We start from the raw sequence: 19594 nt of genomic DNA, 5'->3' as shown, positions 1-19594 counted from the left end.
GGGACTGCCTATGATGAAGATGATAATGGGAGCGTACGAGGCTACCGACTGGGAGCGCAGCATTTAGCGCCCTGACCGAAAATTCATTAGAGGCTCAGCGGGTGCAAACTCAGTAGCCGAGGCTGCTGACGATCAGTCCGATAATGAAGTATTCCTGGTGCAATGCCCACGCTTGCGCCTGGTCGGAAAATTAGGTGCGGCCGCCTCATTTACCGGCTGCCAAGAACAACGTCTTGAAAAACAGTCGGTACAGGCTTGCAGAGTCAACTGGTGGCTACTTAAAGGGTTGAGGAAGCGCTTCACTCGCAGATCACAGTCAGTGCCACCTTTACACACAGCACGGTGGTGAGCCTCCGAGTTTGCAGCAGCAGACAGAAATAAGAGTTCAGCTTGAGAAAAAGTGATTTTGAAAACTTTAATGGGTGCATTACTAAGCCGCATCTTTAAGGCTCGGCTTTTCCCGGGATCTGAATCAGAGTTCGGCACATGCGCAATGATTCGTTTAAATTTAGCACCGTTATTTTTATTATCACCCCCCCGTTATAGTGTGCAATGGCTGATTTGTCGCCCCTGTCACCTCTGACCGATTCTGACGAATTTCTGGGTGGAGGACGTAAACGTTTTCAAGGCGCTAAAATTACCGCTCCGCCTGGGTTACCGCCCCAAATGAGAGCCGACCGAATTTCTCCCCTACAATTTCTTAATTTCTGTCATAGTGGTTTATATGAAATTTCTTAAAGTATTTGATAAGTTGCCACATAAAAGATAATCCAAGATACGACAATGTTGAATTAAGAAAAATATGACCATTGGATAGATAGACGATAAAGGGAAAGGAATCAAGGACTGGGGTAAAAGGAAGGTTTTTGGACCAATTGAACAAATACTTTGGATCTGTTTTCACTAAGGAAGACACGAATAACCTCCCAAAGATAATAGGGGACCGAGGGTCGAGCGAGAAGGAGGAAGTGAAGGAAATCCTTATTAGTCAAGAAATTGTGTTAGGGAAATCGATGGGATTGAAGGCCAATAAATCCCCAGGGCCTGATAGTCTGCATTCCAGAGTACTTAAGGAAGTGGCCATAGAAATAGTGGATGAATTGGTGGTCATTTTCCAACATTCTACAGACCCTGGATCAGTTCCTATGGACTAGAGGTTAGCTAATGTAACACCACTTTTTAAAAAAAGAGAGAAAACAGGGAATTATAAAGCAGTTAGCCTGACATCGGTAGTGGGGAAAATGTTGGAATCAATTATTAAAGACGTAATAACAGTGCATTTGGAAAGCAGTGGCAGGATCGGTCCAAATCAGCATGGATTTATGAAAGGGAAATCATGCTTGACAAATCTTCTAGAATTTTTTGAGGATATAACTAGTAGAGTGGACAAGGGAGAACCAGTGGATGTGGTGTATTTGGAATTTCAAAAGACTTTTGACAAGGTCCCACACGAGAGATCGGTGTGCAAAATTAAAGCACAAGGTATTGGGAGTAATGTATTGATGTGGATAGAGAACTGGTTGGCAGACAGGAAGCAAAGAGTAGGAATAAACGGGTCCTTTTCAGAATGGCAGGCAGTGACTAGTGGGGTACTGCAAGGTTCAGTGCTGGGCCCCCAGCTATTTACAATATACATTCGTGATTTAGACGAAGGAATTGAGTGTAATATCTCCATGTTTGCAGATGACACTAAGATGGGTGGCAGTGTGAGCTGTGAGAAGGATGCTAAGAGACCGCAGGGTGATTTGCACAGGTTAGGTGAATGGGCAAATGCATGGCAGATGCAGTATAATGTAGATAAATGTGAGGTTATCCACTTTGGTGGAAAAAATAGGAAGGAAGGTTATCTGAATGGTGACAGATTAGGAAAAGGGGAGGTGCAACGAGACCTGGGTGTCATGGTACATCAGTCATTGAAAGTTGGCATGCAGGTACAGCAGGCGGTGAAGAAGGCAAATGGCATGTTGGCCTTCCTAGCGAGAGGGTTTGAGTATAGGAGCAGGGATGTCTTACTGCAGTTGTACAGGGTCTTAGTGAGGCCACACCTTGAATATTGTGTACAGTTTTGGTCTCCTAATCTGAGGAAGGACATTTTTGCTATTCAGAGAGTGCAGCGAATGTTCACCAGACTGATTCCCGGGATAGCAGGACTGACATATGAAGAAAGACTGGATCGACTAGACTTATATTCATTGGAATTTAGAACAATGGGAGGGAATCTCATAGAAATATATAAAATTCTGACGGGATTGGACAGGTTAGATGCAGGAAGAACGTTCCCAATGTTGGGGAAGTCCAGAATTAGGGGTCACAGTCTAAGGATAAGGGTTAAGCCATTTAGGACAGAGATGAGGAGAAACTTCTTCACTCAGAGAATTGTGAACCTGTGGAATTCTCTACCACAGAAAGTTGTTGAGGCCAGTTTGTTAGATATATTCAAAAGGTAATTAGATGTGATCCTTACGGCTAAAGAGATCAAGGGGTATGGAGAGAAAGCAGGAATGTGGTACTGAAGTTGCATGATCAGCCATGATCATATTGAATGGTGGTGCAGGCTGGAAGGGCTGAATGGCCTACTCCTGCACCTATTTTCTATGTTTCTATGTTCTATATAAAAGACGTGGTGAGTGGTATTCCACAGGGGTCTGTGTTGGGACCACTATTATGTATTATGTATAAATGGCTTATGACTTCATATATTTTGGAAGTAAGATTATGGCAAATAAATATATCTTAAATGATAAGATGACACCACAAGTGGAGATTTAGAATACAAGAAGGTAATGTTGAACTAGTACACTTTATGGATGGTTACTGTACTTGTATTGAAATAACATAGATTACAAGAGCCATGAGGATATTCTTTGCAAGTAACATAAACAGAGAACATTTAACGTTGATTGGAAATGCATTTCTAACATTTTTGTCATTCTTAAATTGAGCCAAATATAAATATAGCAGTTTGTGCTGTACAATTTGACAGTTTAGAGTGACAGATAATTTGCTCCTTTTTTACATACAAAATATTTATTTAGACGATTGGTTTTTAGTTTTGACCATTTTATTCATAAAATTATAGAATCATACAGCACAGAAGGAAGCCATTCAGCCCACCATGCCTTTGCCAGCTCTTTGAAAGAGCTATTCCATTAGTTCCATTCCCCTGCTTTTTCCCTATTGCCCTGTAAATTTTTCCTTTTCAAGTATTTATCCAATTCTCTTTTGAAAGTTATTATTGAATCTGCTTCCACCACCCTTTCAAGTAGCGCGTTCCAGATCATAACAACATGCTGTGTAAAAAAAAAATCTGCTCATCTTCCTACTGGTTCTTTTACCAATTATCTTAAATCTGTGCCCTCTGTTTACTGATCCCCCCACTGGTGGAAACTGTTTCTCCTTAATTATTCTACCAAATCCCTTCATCATTATGAACACCTCGATTAAATCTCCCCTTAACCCTCTCTGCAAAGAAGAACAATCTCAGCTTCTCTAGTCTTTCCGTATAACTGAAGTCCCGCATGCTTGGTATCATTCTGGTAAATCTCCTCTGCACCCTCTCCAAGGCCATGACATCCTTTGGTAAAGAGCGGTGCCCAGAATTGGATATGAAAATCTCAACAATCCAATTGGGTGTCCAAATATTTGCAACGTTGCTACCAGATTAAGTGGCCAGGGTATAGTTTTGTATTTACTCATGTTGGGTGGGAACAACTGTGAACGAGGTGACTTACCCCACAAAGACAAAGGTCCTCCACAACCTGTCCCCGCCACACAGCACTGCCCCCCAGCCATCAAGATCCACGGTGCAGCCCTGGACAATGTGCACCATTTCCCATACCTCGGGAGCCTCTTATCAACAAGGGCAGACATTGACGACGAGACTCAACACTAACCTTTGGCCGACTGTGGAAAAGAATGTTCGAAGACCAGGCCCTCAAATCTGCCACCAAGCTCATGGTCTACAGGGCTGTAGTAATACCTGTCCTCCTGTATGGCTCAGAGACATGGATCATGTACAGTAGACACCTCAAGTCACTGGAGAAATACCACCAACGATGTCTCTGCAAATCCCCTGGGAGAACAGATGCACACATTGAAGCACTGACCACACTCAATCAGCTCCGCTGGGCAGGCCACATTGTTCGCATGCCAGACACAAGCCTCCCAAAGCAGGCGCTCTACTCGGAACTCCTTCAGGGCAAACGAGCCAAAGGTGGGCAGAGGAAATGTTACAAGGACACCCTCAAAGCCTCCCTGATAAAGTGCAACATTCTCACTGGGAGTCCCTGGCCAAAGACCACCCAAAGTGGAGGAAGTGCATCCGGGAGGGCGCTGAGCACCTCGAGTCTCATCGCCAAGAGCATGCAGAAATCAAGCGCAGGCAGCGGAAAGAACGTGCGGCAAACCAGTCCCACCATCCCTTTCCCTCCATGACTGTCTGTCCCACTTGTGACAGGGACCGTGCTTTTCGCATTGGACTGTTCAGTCACTAAGCACTCATTTTAAGAGTGGAAGCAAGTCTTCCTCGATTCCAAAGGACTGCCTATGATGATGATGATTACCCCAAAATCAGCTGTTCACAACAGTGGAACCAATGCAAGAAAAGAACATCGGGGCAAAAGAAGTACTGCTTGTAACGTAGTTAAGATATTGATTTCTCCGAAAGCCCTGTTCATTAGATTTGATTGCAATTAGCAGTTAATCGCCCAGAAATGATGGACCACTGTTTTCATTCAGTGAGCTTCATGAGGTGGCTCTAACACATTTACAGATTGTCAGTTCAGGTGTCAGGGCTCTAGGTTTTATTGCTTCCAGCTGCACGTGATAAATGATGGAGCCCTTTTTTTAAAACTGAGCTCCAATTATCTCATATCTGTACAGAAATGCTGTGGAGCTTTTCTTGCTCCAGTTATTCTCTGTATATCACCATCGCCTGGTTTTGACGGAAGACTGTGGTGAGCTGTGGCAGTTGCACAAAAGGAATAATCATTTTTCGAGGTGAGACACTTGTTGTTATTTCTCCAAAGGGAAAAAATATTTTCTTCGGTCAATCTTTCAGGCAGCAAAAATAAATGTATTTGCTAAAGGATATATGTTGTTGATTCCTGTTACATAACTATCGTTGCTTTATTATTTATTATATTATCACGTATATTCCTGTTATATTTATGATCCACGTATATGTCTCTGTCCCAATATAAACTATCTACTATACAGGACATTGGAAGCAGTAGGACATATGGGGTATTTGCTGAGCCAGTAAAGGTGGCACTGGAGGGGGGAGAGGTTTGGAGTTGGGAGGTTCAGGAGGGGTAGAGGGCTGGAGGTGGGAGGTTCAGAAGGTGAGTGGTTTGGGAGGGGGACAGGGCTGAAGGTGGGGGGGGAGAGGATTGGAGGTGGGAGGTTCGGGAGGAGGAGAGGATTGGAGGTGGGAGGTTTGGGAGGGGGGATAGGGCTGGAGGTGGGGGGAGAGGATTGAAGGTCGGAGCTTTTGGAGGTGGGTGGTTCTCTAGCAATATCCAGAGTTGTGTGTGCATGCTGCAGTCCGGGGACTGTTGCAATGACCATTGAAGCACCATAAAAAATAGTGAGAGATTTGTATTTCAGACAAATGATCTGCCTTACCTGTCATTTCAAAGTTAGAATTTTTAAATGTAAATTGTTTATGCTTTTTCTTGTTGAAACTTGCTGTGTTTTGTAAGAAATTTTAATTGTAGTTCTTGCTGTAGCTATGCAAGGCTGGAGCAGATGATGATGTGTAAATTGAAATGATTATTTCTAAGTATTGACCTGACGGAAACATTACACTGTTTTTTTAAAAAAAAAGATGGCTACAGACAAAAAGTTTTGATTTGTGATTTTTTTTTTTACTAAATGGCGACTTCTTTCTGAACTAACTGGATTAAAACTGTAAATAAAAGTCTGCAGGAGGAGAAATGGGGGCTGAAATTCAGAAAGCTGGCGCTCCTTTGATTTCTTACCTGGTTTTACTGCCGGGAGCGTTGAGGTGGCTGTCCGATCCATTTTCAGGTCTTTGAAGTTGTTTTTGGTTGGACCAGATGTCGGTCACAGTGGAGGCGGAAGTGAGGCTGTAAGGCAGGCTAAGGGGTGGAAATTGGGGCTGTCTCTCAGCGGTGGAGCGGTGGTGACGTCACAGCGCGTGTGCATCACCACGCTCGCTTCCCTCTGTTAAAGGGGAGAGACTCGGGCATTTTTATCTTTGCCATTTGACCACCAGGGAGGGTTTTGGCCGGGCCAATGGCCTGGCACCCAAGAGGGGGTGCCAGACTGCCTGTTGGCGACCTGGCCGAACCCGGGGAATATATTTTGCCGGCCGATCGGGAAGTCGGCCGGCAAAAATAACAACATGGCAGCCATGACAGTGGACCCTCCGCTTGAAGGGCTGCTGGGTCCCACACACACAGGATAAGGTGCACCAACAGAGAAAGTGAGGCAATGATTTTTTTTCCCTAAATATGGGTCGGAGTATTCTGCAGGTGAGGGAGAGCGGTGGTGCGCATTTTGATGATGCGCTTGCGGCGATCATCAGCAGCGGGGCGGAAGTGGAGAAAGGCCGAAAAATCCCCGACCTGAATTTGGGTCAGGGCGGCCAGTTGACAACAAATCAGCGGCCATGGGATTCCACCGCATGACCGCCGCAAACAGGCGGTAACGAGCCATACCGAGAGCCTGAATCTCGGCCCCATGGCCATCGAGGAGTCCTGCTCTTACAGGCCCATTAACCTCACAGACAGATTGAAGTGTCTCAGCTTTAAAGATGTGAATTTGATCCACATGATTTGTTTCGGTTCTGAGGGTCCTACATTACGACAGTGACTACATTCCAAAAGTATTTCATTGGCTGTAAAGCGCTTGAGACGTCCGGTGGTCGTGAAAAGCGTTATATAAATCCAAGTGGTTCTTTCTATCTTTCTTTATGCTTTTTTCCTGTCTAAATCAATATTTACGTCAGACAAAAATAATTTTTAATACAAATAAATTATTCATTGGGTGCAAGAGCTAGGGAATTTAAACTATTTTTCGAAAGTCGTTGATGAGCAAGTACAGTGTGAGTTATTTTGGATTTGGCTCTGCTTTGGTGACAGGAATGCCAGATTTCCTCAGAACAAATCTCCTTTTGTTTTCTCTACAGTGAAATTGTAAACATATGTATAAAGGCATATTTTCCACTAAACCACTTCAAAGCAAAGCCTTTTGATAGCGACCAACAGATTATTGGGCCAAAGGCTCATAGCGATGATTGGATTTGGTCTCGGAAATGTCACAAATACAAGGATGGTCTGGTTTATGTGTGGGGGTGGAGGAAAAGGGGGTCAGAAGGAGAAACTGCCTAATTGTAAAACACACTTTTCCCAGAGCCTAACTGGCCTGGAAATTCCTGGGTCCATAATGTGGTGGCATCAGTGCGACAGAATGAGACTTGTGGCCACGGAAATCAGAGAAGGCTGATCCTGTTAAAAATCTCGGGGCTAGATAAATTAAATAATGCAAGTGAGACAAGGCCAAGAGTCCCACCAGCAGTGGGCCAGATATGCTTGGGGGAGAAAGGGAAGGGGAGGGTAAATTTGGGAAGAGGATGAAGCAAGTGTGCAAGTTGGGTATTTAAAGAAGGGCTTGCAGTTAAATGGCCGAGGTGGCTTTTGGAAGCGAGTGCAAATCATAGAATGGTTATAGCAAAGGGCGGGAGAGTGGGACTTGCTAAAATGCTCTTGTGCACCATTTTTTTTGTTCCATCTACTCCAAAAAAATAACTTGCAGGTTTCCCTGTTCTATTTTTTGAAATTGGCGCTGCGCAACCTGTCCTTTAGCTTCGGGGGGTGGAGCCTAATGTCTGCGCGGAAAAAACGATGCCCCCCCCTTCTGCGCATGCGGGAAAAAAACACAAGCTTTTTACATCACTGCGATGGGCGCACATGCCCGGTACAGCTCCTGGTCTGCATTTGGCCATTTTTAAAGAGCCAGTTGTGTGTGAGAACTTTAATTCTCAGTGGAAAAATCGGAGTTGCAATACATTATGCAACATAGCTCAGGGACCAAGAATTTCTCTCAGGACGAAGTGGAGGCACTAGTTACTGTTGTATTCCCAGTCAGCTTTCGTCTGGTTTATGTGTAGGGGTGTCATGAGCCAGGTGGCGAGGCCATACCCTTTGTCTCCCAGTAGCCAGCTCTGCCCTTCTGGCTACTGCTGAAACATGGCAGACATAGTGCTCTCGTGTAGGATGAATGCATCATGGGTGCTCCCAGGGTATCTCGCATCAACTGACATGATGTGATATATGTCGTCACACACGAGCTGCACATTCATGGGGTGGAAGCCTTTTGTGTTCCTGTACATCTCTGAATCCTCCAAGGGTGCTCACAAGGCGATGTGGGTACAATCTATGCAGCCCTGTACCCTTCGGAAGCCAGCAATCCTGGAGAAGCCCACAGCCCTGTCACGCATTGCTTGGGCAATCATGGGGAACTTTATGTAGTCATTCTTCCGGGCATATGTGCAGCAGTCACCTGCCAAATGCAGATATGTGTTGCATGTTGAGAAATGGAGCACACATCCCCCATTGTGGCCTGGAATGATCCAGATGCGTAGAATGAAAGTGCAGCTGTAACCTTCACATCAACTGACAAAGCAGTCCTCCTGACGCTTCTAAGTTGCAGGTCTGCTTTTACGAACTCGGATCTCGGTTACAACTTCTTTGTGGAAACGCAGCCTTCTCACACGGTCTGCATCAGTCAGGTGCAGGTATGAATACCTGTCTCGATATACCCAATGTGGGTAAGGCCTCCTGCCCATTATCCAACGTGTTCTGAGGTTCCTCACGTGGAGATGTTGAATCAATTGTCTCCTCTACAGCACCGTCATGCAGAAGGCTTGCATGAGGTATGGCATTGTCAGTACTGCCCCCACAATTAAATTGTAGCTTTGCAAGGCCAAAACAGCAGGACAAAGGACTTAAAGCTTCTTTTCCCCTCTCTCTCTCTCTCTCTCCCCAAGGTCGACGCCCTAGTATGATAACTGGGGAAAATTGAGCCCATTGTCTTTCAAGGTTCATCATAACATCTTTTGCTTTTGTACTCTATGCCTCTATTTATGAAGCCCAGGATCCAGTAAGCTTTTTTAACCATTTTCTCAACCTGCCCTGCCACCTTCAATGATTTGTGCATGTATACCCCAGGACTCTCTGTTCATGGAGTCCCTTTTAGAATTGTACCCTTTAGTTTCTATTGCGCTTTCTCATTCTTCCTCCCAACATGTATCACTTCATACTTTTATGTGTAAAATTTCATCTGCCACATGTCTGCCCATTCCACCAGCCTGTATGTGCTCTTGAAGTCTATCACTATCCTCCTCACTGTTCACTATACTTCTGAGTTTTGTGTCATCTGCAAAATTTGAAATTGTGCCCTGCACCCAAGTCTAAGTCATCAATATATATCAAGAAAAGCTGTGGTCCAAGAGGAACACCACTGTGTATCTTCCTCCAGTCGAGTAAACAACCATTCACCACTATTGTTTCCTGCCACTTAGCCAATTTCATATGCATGCTGCCACTGTCCCTTCTATTCCATGGGCTTCAGCTTTGCTGGCAAGCCTATTATGTGGCACTTTATCAAACACCTTTTAGGAAGTCCATGTACACCACATCAACCGCATTGCCCTCATCAACCCCCTCTGTCAGCTCACTTTAAAAAAAACTTGATCAAGTTAGTTAAACACGATTTGCCTTTAATAAATCTGTGCTGGCTTCCCTTAATTTATCCACATTTGTCCAAGTGAATGTTAATTTTGTCCCGGATTATCGTTTCATAAAGCTTCCCTGCCACTGACGTTAAACTGACTGGCCTGTAGTTGCTGGGTTTATCCTTGTGCACTCTTTTTTTTTTGAACAAATGTGTAACATTTGCAATTCTCGTCCTCTGGCACCACCCCCGTATCCAAGGAGGATTGGAAGATTATGGCCAGTACCTCTGCAATTTCAACCTTTACTTCCCTCTGTATCCTAGGATGCATCCCATTTGGCCCTGGTGACTTACCAACTTTAAGTAGAGTCAGCTTTTCTAGTACCTCCTCCTTATCAATTTTTAGCCCATCTAGTATCTCAACTACTTTCTCCTTCACTGACTTTGGCAGTATCTTCTTCCTTGGTGAAAACAGATGCAAAGTATTAATTTAGTACCCCAGCCATGCCTCTGCCTCCATGTGTAGCTCTCCATTTTGGTCTATAATCGGCCCCACCCCTCCTTTTACCTCCCATTTACTATTTATATGCCTAGACAAGACTTTCGGATACCCTTTTATAAGCTGCCAATCTATTCTAATGCTCTCTCTTTGCCCCTCATTTCCTTTTTCACTTCCCCTCTGAACTTTCTAAATTCAGGCTGGTTCTCACTTGTATTCTCTACCTGACATCTGCTTCATCTTACTATCTATCTCTTTCGTCATCTAGGTTGCCCTACTCTTTCCCCTTGTGGAAATGTACCCAAACCAACTCCTCTTTAAAGGTAACCCATTGTTCAATTACAGTTTTGTATGCCAATCTTTGATTCCAACTTACCCAGGCCAGATCAATTGTCAACCCACTGAAATTAGCCTTCCTCCAAATAAGGATTTTTACTCTAGATTGTTCCTTGTTCTTTTCCATCGCTAATCTAAACCTTATGATACTGTGATCACTATCCCCTATATATTCCCCTACTGACACTCGGCCCACTTGACCCATCTCATTCCCCAGAACCAGATTTAGCAATGCCCCTTTCCTCGTCGGGCTGGAAACATTCTGATCAAGAAAGTTCTCCTGAACACACTTCAAAAATTCTTCCCTCTCTGCCCTTCACACTATTACTATCCCAGTCTATATTAAGATGGTTGAAGTCCCCCATTATGAATACTCTACAGTTCTTGAACCTTTCTGAAGCGTATCTTTAGCCGATAGCTTATTTGATGCTACTTCTGGTGGTGATACAGCATTGATTACAACGTGCTCAGGCATCAGCCTGCCTGGGAGTTTTGCACACACCTGCTGCACATTGATGGAGTGCAAGCTTGTGGTTGATTTACAGAGTGTGCAGTCGATGACCCCCTGCAGCTGCGGGAAGCCAGCCAGACACCCAAACCCAAGTACCCATTCAGTCTGATTGGCATTAGCATGGGCAAAATTGACATAATTGGCAGCCCTGGTGAACAAGCCATCAGTCACCTATCTTATACATTTGTGGACAGCTGACTAGGATATCCTACAAAAGTCTCCAGCAGAGCCATGGAAGGATCCTGAGGCAAAAGAGTTGAGGATGGTGGTCACTTTGAAAGCCAGTGGTAAAGTACGAAAGCGGATCTTCTTCCAGCAGGCTGCAGATGTCTGCCACCACCTGACATGACAACCTGAGCCTCCTGAGACACAACTGTCAAGGAAGCTGATCCTTTGCCTGTGCACCCTGTGTGGTGCGTATGGCCTCCTGCAAGCTGCACCTCCCTGCTGCTGATCCCCCTCCTCGCCCTGCTGATCCCCCTCCCCGCTCTGCTGATCCCCCCCACCTCCCTGCTGCCCCACCCTCTCTACTTGACCCACCTCATTCCCCAAAACTGGATCCAGCAATGCCACTAGTTGATGGCCTATAGCTACACCTCATAGTGTAATTACACCTCTATTGTTTCTCAACTCTAACCAAATAGATTCTGTCCTTGACCTCTCCAGGACATCCTGTCTCTCCAGCACTAATATTTTCCTTAACCAATACAGCCACCCCACCAACTTTCGTTCCTTCCCGATCTTTTCTGAACACCTTATTTCCAGGAATATTTAGTATCTAATCCTGTCCTTTTTTGAGCCAGATCTCCGTTATCACCACAATATCATTTTCCCATTTGTCTATTTGCACCTGCAGCTCACTAACCTTATTTAACATTCTTTGTGCATTTGCACACATGCACTGTAAACCTATCTTAGACCACCTTGTATTCTCTTAGTCTGATCCCACCTAATACTGCACTATTTCTTACTCTAGTGCTATCTATCTCTCCCAATCATTGTGCACCTTGTTTCTCCTTTCTAATGCTACATCCTAATGCCCAACTCCTGCCAAATGAGTTTAAACCCTCCCCAACAGCACTAGCCAATGCCCCATGAGGACATTGGTTCCAGCTCTGTTGAGGTGCAACCTGTCTGTTTGCACAGTCCCACCTCCCCCAGAATTGGGACCAATGTTTAAAGAATCTAAAGCCCTCCCTCCTGCACCATCTCTCCAGCCACACATTCATCTGTTCTATTCTCCTATTTCTATACTCACTACCTCGTTGCATCAGGAGTAATCCAGTAAAAGAAGGGAGAAGGCATGTGTTATGTCTTGGATAAAGAGTCAGACTAGGTACTACAAGCTCAAAGTAAGTGTGACTGTAGTCGTTTATTACAGATCTCTGAGTGCCTCTCCAGCCTGTGAGGCCTCCTTGTATGCAGGTGCTCCCAAGGGATTGTGGGATCCCTTGGGACTCCAGGGGATAAGCTCTCTGGTGGTTAGACATGGTAATTACAGGTTTATATACATATCAACACTCTCCACCCAAAGTCAATAGTGTAACTATTTACAATGTGAGTCGATCTGGGGCCTTCCTTTCCCTGGTTGATCGTCTCGGTGCAAATGCTGGTGTCGGTGAGTGGTTTGTTGGGCCTTCGCTGGACTGCTGCGCAGCTGGACTGCTGGGGGTCATGAGCCTTGCTGGGCTGCTGTGGGTGATGGGTTCTGCTTCGTGGTCAACCGCTGGGTCGGTTGCCACTTGTGTGTGTTGGAGGGTCGTAAAAGGTAGAGTCTATTGTGGGTTGTTCTGGATAGTCCGTAAATCTGAGTTTGGTTTGGTCCAAGTGTTTTCTGCAGGTGAGTCCATTTGCCAGTTTGACCACGAACACCCTACTCCCCTCCTTGGCCAAAACAGTGCCAGCAATCCATTTGGGACCTTGTCCATAGTTCAACACAAATACAGGATAATTTACTTCAATTTTGCATGACACATTTGCGTGTTCATGATAAGTATTTTGTTGAAGCCGCCTGCTCTCTACCTGTTCATGTAGATCAGGGTGGACCAATGAGAGCCTTGTCTTACGTGCCCTTTTCATGAGCAGTTCAGCGGGAGGGACCCCGGTGAGCGAGTGGGGTCTTGTGCGGTAACAGAGCAGGACTTGGGATAAGCGAGTCTGCTGTGAGCCTTCAGTTACCCTTTTCAAGCTCTGCTTGATTGTTTGAACTGCTCGTTCTGCCTGATCGTTGGACGCTGGCTCAAACGGGGCAGACGTGACCTGTTTGACCTCATTGCGGGTCATGAATTCCTTGAATTCAGCACTGGTAAAGCACTTACAAGGACATCAGGCAGGACGTGTGTGGCAAACATGGCCCGTAGGCTTTCAATGGTGGCAGCGGACGTGCTTGCCGACATCATCACACATTCAGTCCATTTGGAGAACGCATCTACAACCACTAAACACTTTTTTCCCAAGAATGGGCCTGCATAGTCGACATGAACCCTAGACCACGGTTTGGAGGGCCAAAACCATAAACTTAGTGGCGCCTCCCTAGGTGCATTGCTTAACGGGGAACATGTATTAAATTGGTGCACATAGGGCTCTAAGTCTGCATCAATACCCGATTACCCCATGGGAAGCAGTCTGCCTGTATAGACATTTCATCTTTGCCGCTGGTATGGTTTTATTTCTTCCTGCATCTCTAACAGGACACTAGACCAACTCCTGTGGAGCACACAGTTTTTTTTTTTACTAAGGACAGTAAGGGATTCTGGCTCGTCCAGGTTCTAATCTGCCGGGCAGTAACAGGTGATTGCTCACTCTCGAATGCTTCATTACCCTAACTAAATCTGCAGGCTGTGCCATCTCCACCCCGGTGGAGGGCAATGATAGCCTACTGAGAGCATCGACACAGTTTTCTGTGGCGGATGGCGTAGTTGTATGCGGACAACATGAGCGCTCATCTCTGGATGTGGACTGATGCATTCGCATTTAGCCTCTTATTTTCAGAAAAGAGGGATATAAGTGGCTTATGGTCGGTTTCCAATTCAAATTTGAGCCCGAACAGATATTAATGCATTTTCTTTACCCCGTAAATAAACGCTAAAGCTTCTTTTTCGATCATACTGCAGGCCCTCTTGGCCTCTGGATGCATAAACAACCAGTTGCAATTTCCCGAATTCATTAGCTTGTTGCAATAAACACCCGACCCCGTACGACGATGCATCACAAGCTAGTACATGGATTGTACAACACAAGCAATTTGTTTGAACATAACAGCTTCCTAGCTTTCTCAAAGGCATTTTCTTGGCTTTTACCCCATACCCATTCATCTCCTTTACGCAGTAAAGAGTGCAGATGTTCTAACAATATGCTAAGACCTGGTAAGAAGTTACCAAAATAGTTCAGGAGCCCTAGAAACGACCGCAGCTCCATCATGTTCTGTGGTCTTGGTGCATTCTTGATTGCCTCCGTCTTCGAATCGGTGGGCCTGATGCCATCCGCCGCGATTCTTCTCCCCAGGAACTCCACTTCAGGCGGCAGGAAAATGCACTTTGAGCGTTTTAGCCTGAGCCCCACACGATTAAGCCGACTAAGAACCTCCTCCAGGTTCTGCAGGTGCTCGACGGTGTCCCGACCTGTAACCAAAATGTCATCCTGGAAGACCACGGTGCGCGGGACCGACTTCAGCAAGCTTTCCATGTTCCTCTGGAATATCGCCGTGGCTGATCATATCCCAAACGGGCATCTGTTGTAAATGAAGAGACCTTTGTGCGTGTTGATGCAGGTGAGGACCTTCAATGATTCCTCCAGCTCCTGTGTCATGTAGGCCAAGGTCCAGTCTAGCTTCATGAACATTTTCCCTCCCGCCAGCGTCGCAAATAGGTCGTCTGCCTTTGGTAGTGGGTATTGATCCTGCAGGGAGAAACGATGGATAGTTACTTTGTAATCACCACAGATTCTGACTGTGCCGTCTCCCTTGAGGACTGGAACAATTGGACTGGCCCACTCATTGAATTCGATCGGCGAAATGATGCCCTCTCATTGCAGCCTGTCCAACTTGATCCACCCTCTCACCCTCTCACCCTCTCACCCTCTCACCCTCTCACCCTCTCACCCTCTCACCCTCTCACCCTCTCACCCTCTCACCCTCTCACCCTCTCACCCTCTCACCCTCTCACCCTCTCACCCTCTCACCCTCTCACCCTCTCACCCTCTCACCCTCTCACCCTCTCACCCTCTCACCCTCTCACCCTCTCACCCTCTCACCCTCTCACCCTCTCACCCTCTCACCCTCTCACCCTCTCACCCTCTCACCCTCTCACCCTCTCACCCTCTCACCCTCTCACCCTCTCACCCTCTCACCCTCTCACCCTCTCACCCTCTCACCCTCTCACCCTCTCACCCTCTCACCCTCTCACCCTCTCACCCTCTCACCCTCTCATGGATGGGTCACGCCCCTGGAATCAAATGGATCTGCACTTTTGCTCCTTGGAACTTCTCGATGCCTGGTTCAAACAGCAAAGGGAACTTGCTTAGGACCTGGGCACATGAGGTGTCGTTGACGGACGAAAGCGCTCGGACATCGTCCCAGTTCCAGCGTATCTTTCCCAGCCAGATCCTGCCGAACATCATGGGGCCATCGCCCGGTACCACCCAGAGTGGTAAATCTTACACTGCTCCATTGGAGGAGACCTTTATGGTAGCACTGCCAATTATGGGATCCGTTCCTTTGTGTACATTCTAAGTTTGGTATGAATGGGAGTCAGGACTGGCCTTGAAGCCTTGTTGCACCACAACTTATCAAAAGTCTTTTTACTCATTATGGACTGGCTTGCGCCCGTGTCCAGCTCCATGGACACCGGGAGTCCATTTAATTCAACCTTCAGCATTATCGGGGGACACTTTGTGGTAAATGTGTGTACCCCATATACCTATGCCTCCTCGATCTGAGGCTCTGGTTCGTCATGATCCACCGTGGATCTGTCGTCCTCTGCAACATGGTGGTATGCAGAATTAGCAGGGTTTGAAGCTCACCTGCACATACGTTGGAGGTGTCCCATTGTTCCACAGCCCTTGCAAATGTATCATTTGTAGCGGCATGAATGGAATCGATGATCACCTCCGCAGCGCCAACAAGGTGTTAATTGCCTTTTATTCACCACCCTTGATGGCGGACTCAGTCATCTGCAGGCGTGCAGCTGTAGGCATATAAGTCCTGTCATGTACATTTCAATTCGAAAACAACATTACTTTATTCACTGTACTTGCAGCAGCACTCGTGTGCTGGTAAATTTATTTGGTATTGTCACTATTGGAGATAAATGCCTGGACTATCGCTATGGCTTTACTCAAGGTTGGGATCTCTACGGTCAAAAGTTTGTGAAGTATTACTTCATGGCCAATGCCAAGTACAAAGTCCCTGAGCATATGCTCCAAGTGTCCTTTAATTCGCAATGTCCTGCAAGGCGCCTTAACTCGGTGACATAGCTCGCCACTTCCTGGCCTTCAGACCTCTTGTACTTGTAGAACCGATACCTCGCCATTAGACCGCTTTCCTTCGGGTTTAGATGCTCCCGGACCAGTGTGCACAACTCATTGTATGACTTGTCTCTGGGTTTTTCTGGAGCGAGTAGGTTTTTCATGAGGCCATACATTGATGCCCCGCAAACGGTGAGGAGGATCGCCCTTCGTTTGGCAGTGTTTCCTTCTCCTTCCAGCTTGTTGGCCACGAAGTATTGGTCGAGTCGCTCCACAAAAGTTTCCCAATCATCTCCCTCCCAAAATTTCTCCAGAATGCCCACAATTCTCTGCATTGTTGCGTTGGGGTTCGTCATCTGTATCTCATTGCCAATTGTTATGTCTTGAATAAAGTCAGACTAAATACTGCAAGCTCAAAGTGTGACCGTAGTCCTTTATTACAGATCTGAGTGCCTCTCCAGCCTGAGGCCTCCTTATATACAATTGCTCCCAAGGGATTGTGGGATTCCTTGGGACTCCAGGGGATAAGCCCTCTGGTGGTTAGACATGGTAATTACAGGTTTACATACATAACAGCATGCATCTAACTTCTTTGAGGTTGATGTGGAAATGCTGTTGCCCCAAATTAGAGCCAGGAGGCATGCAATAATTGCAGTAATTGGGAGGAACTCATTACATGCTGCAACATGAGCCATGTAGATGCAGATGGCTGTGAGTGGGACCTCCATAACCCCAGGGATTCCTTTCCAGTGTTCACTAGGTCAGCAAAGACAATGTCTTCAAATGAATAACAGTGCAGATAACTGAATCACAGAGAAGCACATTATTCTTGCCACAATAATCGAGTAGTGCTTTTTGGGGATCACATCGCATCACGTTCCTTGCCCCAGAAGCCAAGTCACTTGGCAGCACTCATGTCAGGTGCCTCCCATCCTGTAATGTATGCCAGCACGTTGAAGTCTCACATCTAACATCCTTGCTCCCTTACACCTACCATTACTACCATCCATTCTACGAATCCTGACTGATCATGATTGCAGAATGTGGCGACTGCAGCACTCGATTACCACAATGTGATCTGCGTGCTGTCTTCTCCTGCAGGAAATGTCAGGCAATGGCAGCCCACTGGGGGAAGATGTGGCTTCATTTAACAATATGTGAAGAGGAATTAGTTCATTAATGAGGCAGTAATTGGCTTTAACTCTGGCCTTTCAATTCGTGATGGAGCTGTAGCAATCTTGGTGTCTTCAATGAGTTCATATACATATACCTTTTCCTCTTTATTATTTCTATGTATTCTTCATTCTCCATCAGCTGCCACTTTCCTTTTATAAGAGATCCACAAAGTAGCTAATTAAGATAGAATGCTTGTCAAGCAGACCAAAGTTAACAACTTCCTCCAGAGATTGAAAGCCAAGACACTGCAGAGAAGATTACTGAAGAGATAAACCTTGCAGTCTCCTTGATATCTGGGAACCTGACAATCACTCACCCACTCCATCAATCACCCTCTCCTTTGCACTCAGAAGCCCACAGGCACCCAGTCAATGGGATACAGATAGTGTAGGTAAGCAATTGACACATGGTGAGACACCTAGCACAAAGAAGCTGGGGGATGCAATGTGGAAGTGGAGCCTGATGGAAATGAGCAGAGGTGTAAGATGTCATCCCTTGACTGCAGAGCAAACAAATGCTAATCTCTGGTTCCTGCCAAGAAGAGAAGGATGCGAGCAATGCAACAGACACATGAGGAGGTTTTACATGGCCTCTTCTAAGCTGTCTGACAAATAGCTGGGATAGCGGAGGAGTCCACTGTCCTGCTGTGCCCCAAGATCTGAGGACTATCAGCAAGTCCTCCCTTGGTTCATCACAGTTCCAGGTAAGTCAATGTGGCGACACTGACTAAGGACTGCAGTTCTTGAGGGACCATCTGGAGCAACCAGATTCCAAGGATACAGGACAGCATTCCGGGGGTCAAAAGCACATTCAGTTGACTCTCTCTTGGGGATGTAAGGATTGTTCTGACTGAGGTCTGTTCCACCACTGATCACTAGTAACCAGAATCCTGTTCCCAATACCAGTGGAGAAGTTGGTATTTATACGTGTTAGATCTCTTAATTTCCAATGAAATACGAACTCCAATTGTAGTTTTAATGTAACTTTATTCTGGCAGCAGCAACAAGCTTCTGGCTTTAAGCCAGGCCTTTGTCCTTCTGAGACCACATGGCTAAAATGGCTGTACTTATACCTGGTTCAAATTACAGAAAAGAACTCTCCTTCTTTGACCTTTATTGGCTCAATTGATAGTCTTTTAACCTTTTAATTGGCTCGCTACCCAAGGTCCTAAAATGTCAAGTTGATTGATGACTTAATGCAATGTGGTCTCTGTTTTCTCAAAACTGCAGCCAGGCTGCAGAGCTTGAATTCTCTATCAATCCCCCCTTTGATTCTTTCACAAACTGAATCATAAAACATCAGCTATCACTGGTTAAACATTCTACAAAATAATTTCATACATGTTAATAGAGTTTCCTTCTAAAATTTGTTGATGTGTTTCGCCACATGTCCGGATGAGTAACTTCCACACAAATTTACACCAACCCGAGTTCCATCGTGGCCATAATGGAAGTATGGTTTTAGTAGGTTGATTAACCTTATTCCAATTTAATCCAAATCAATATCTTAATTCAACCAGTAAACAACCTTCCCTTAAGCATAACATACCCCTGTGCCACTTACAGATGGTCTGCTGGGACCGACAAGGTGTCTCACCTGCGGGGCTGCAGCCGCCTGGTCGCAACAACATTTAATCAACATAAACAATATAAAAATAAAACAATTACAACAAATAGAATTAAACCTTCCACCAATGAAGTTCCTATTGCACCTAGCCATTCAGTGGCTCTGCTTCACAAAGTGAATGATGGGGGTTGCTTATATGTGCAACACTCCGTTCCGAGTAGGGCGCAAGTACCTCCCTTTTCAGAATTCTGGGAGCAGTTACTATAATTCCCTTGCTACCCTATTATTTCCCTTTGGTGTAGAGGGTCGGCTAGTAAGAAGTAGGCCTATGCCTAGAATACCTA

The sequence above is a fragment of the Pristiophorus japonicus genome, chromosome 17 (genome assembly GCF_044704955.1).
Source record: "Pristiophorus japonicus isolate sPriJap1 chromosome 17, sPriJap1.hap1, whole genome shotgun sequence".
In the NCBI taxonomy this organism is placed as follows: domain Eukaryota; kingdom Metazoa; phylum Chordata; class Chondrichthyes; family Pristiophoridae; genus Pristiophorus; species Pristiophorus japonicus.
This window is presented reverse-complemented; position numbering follows the sequence as displayed.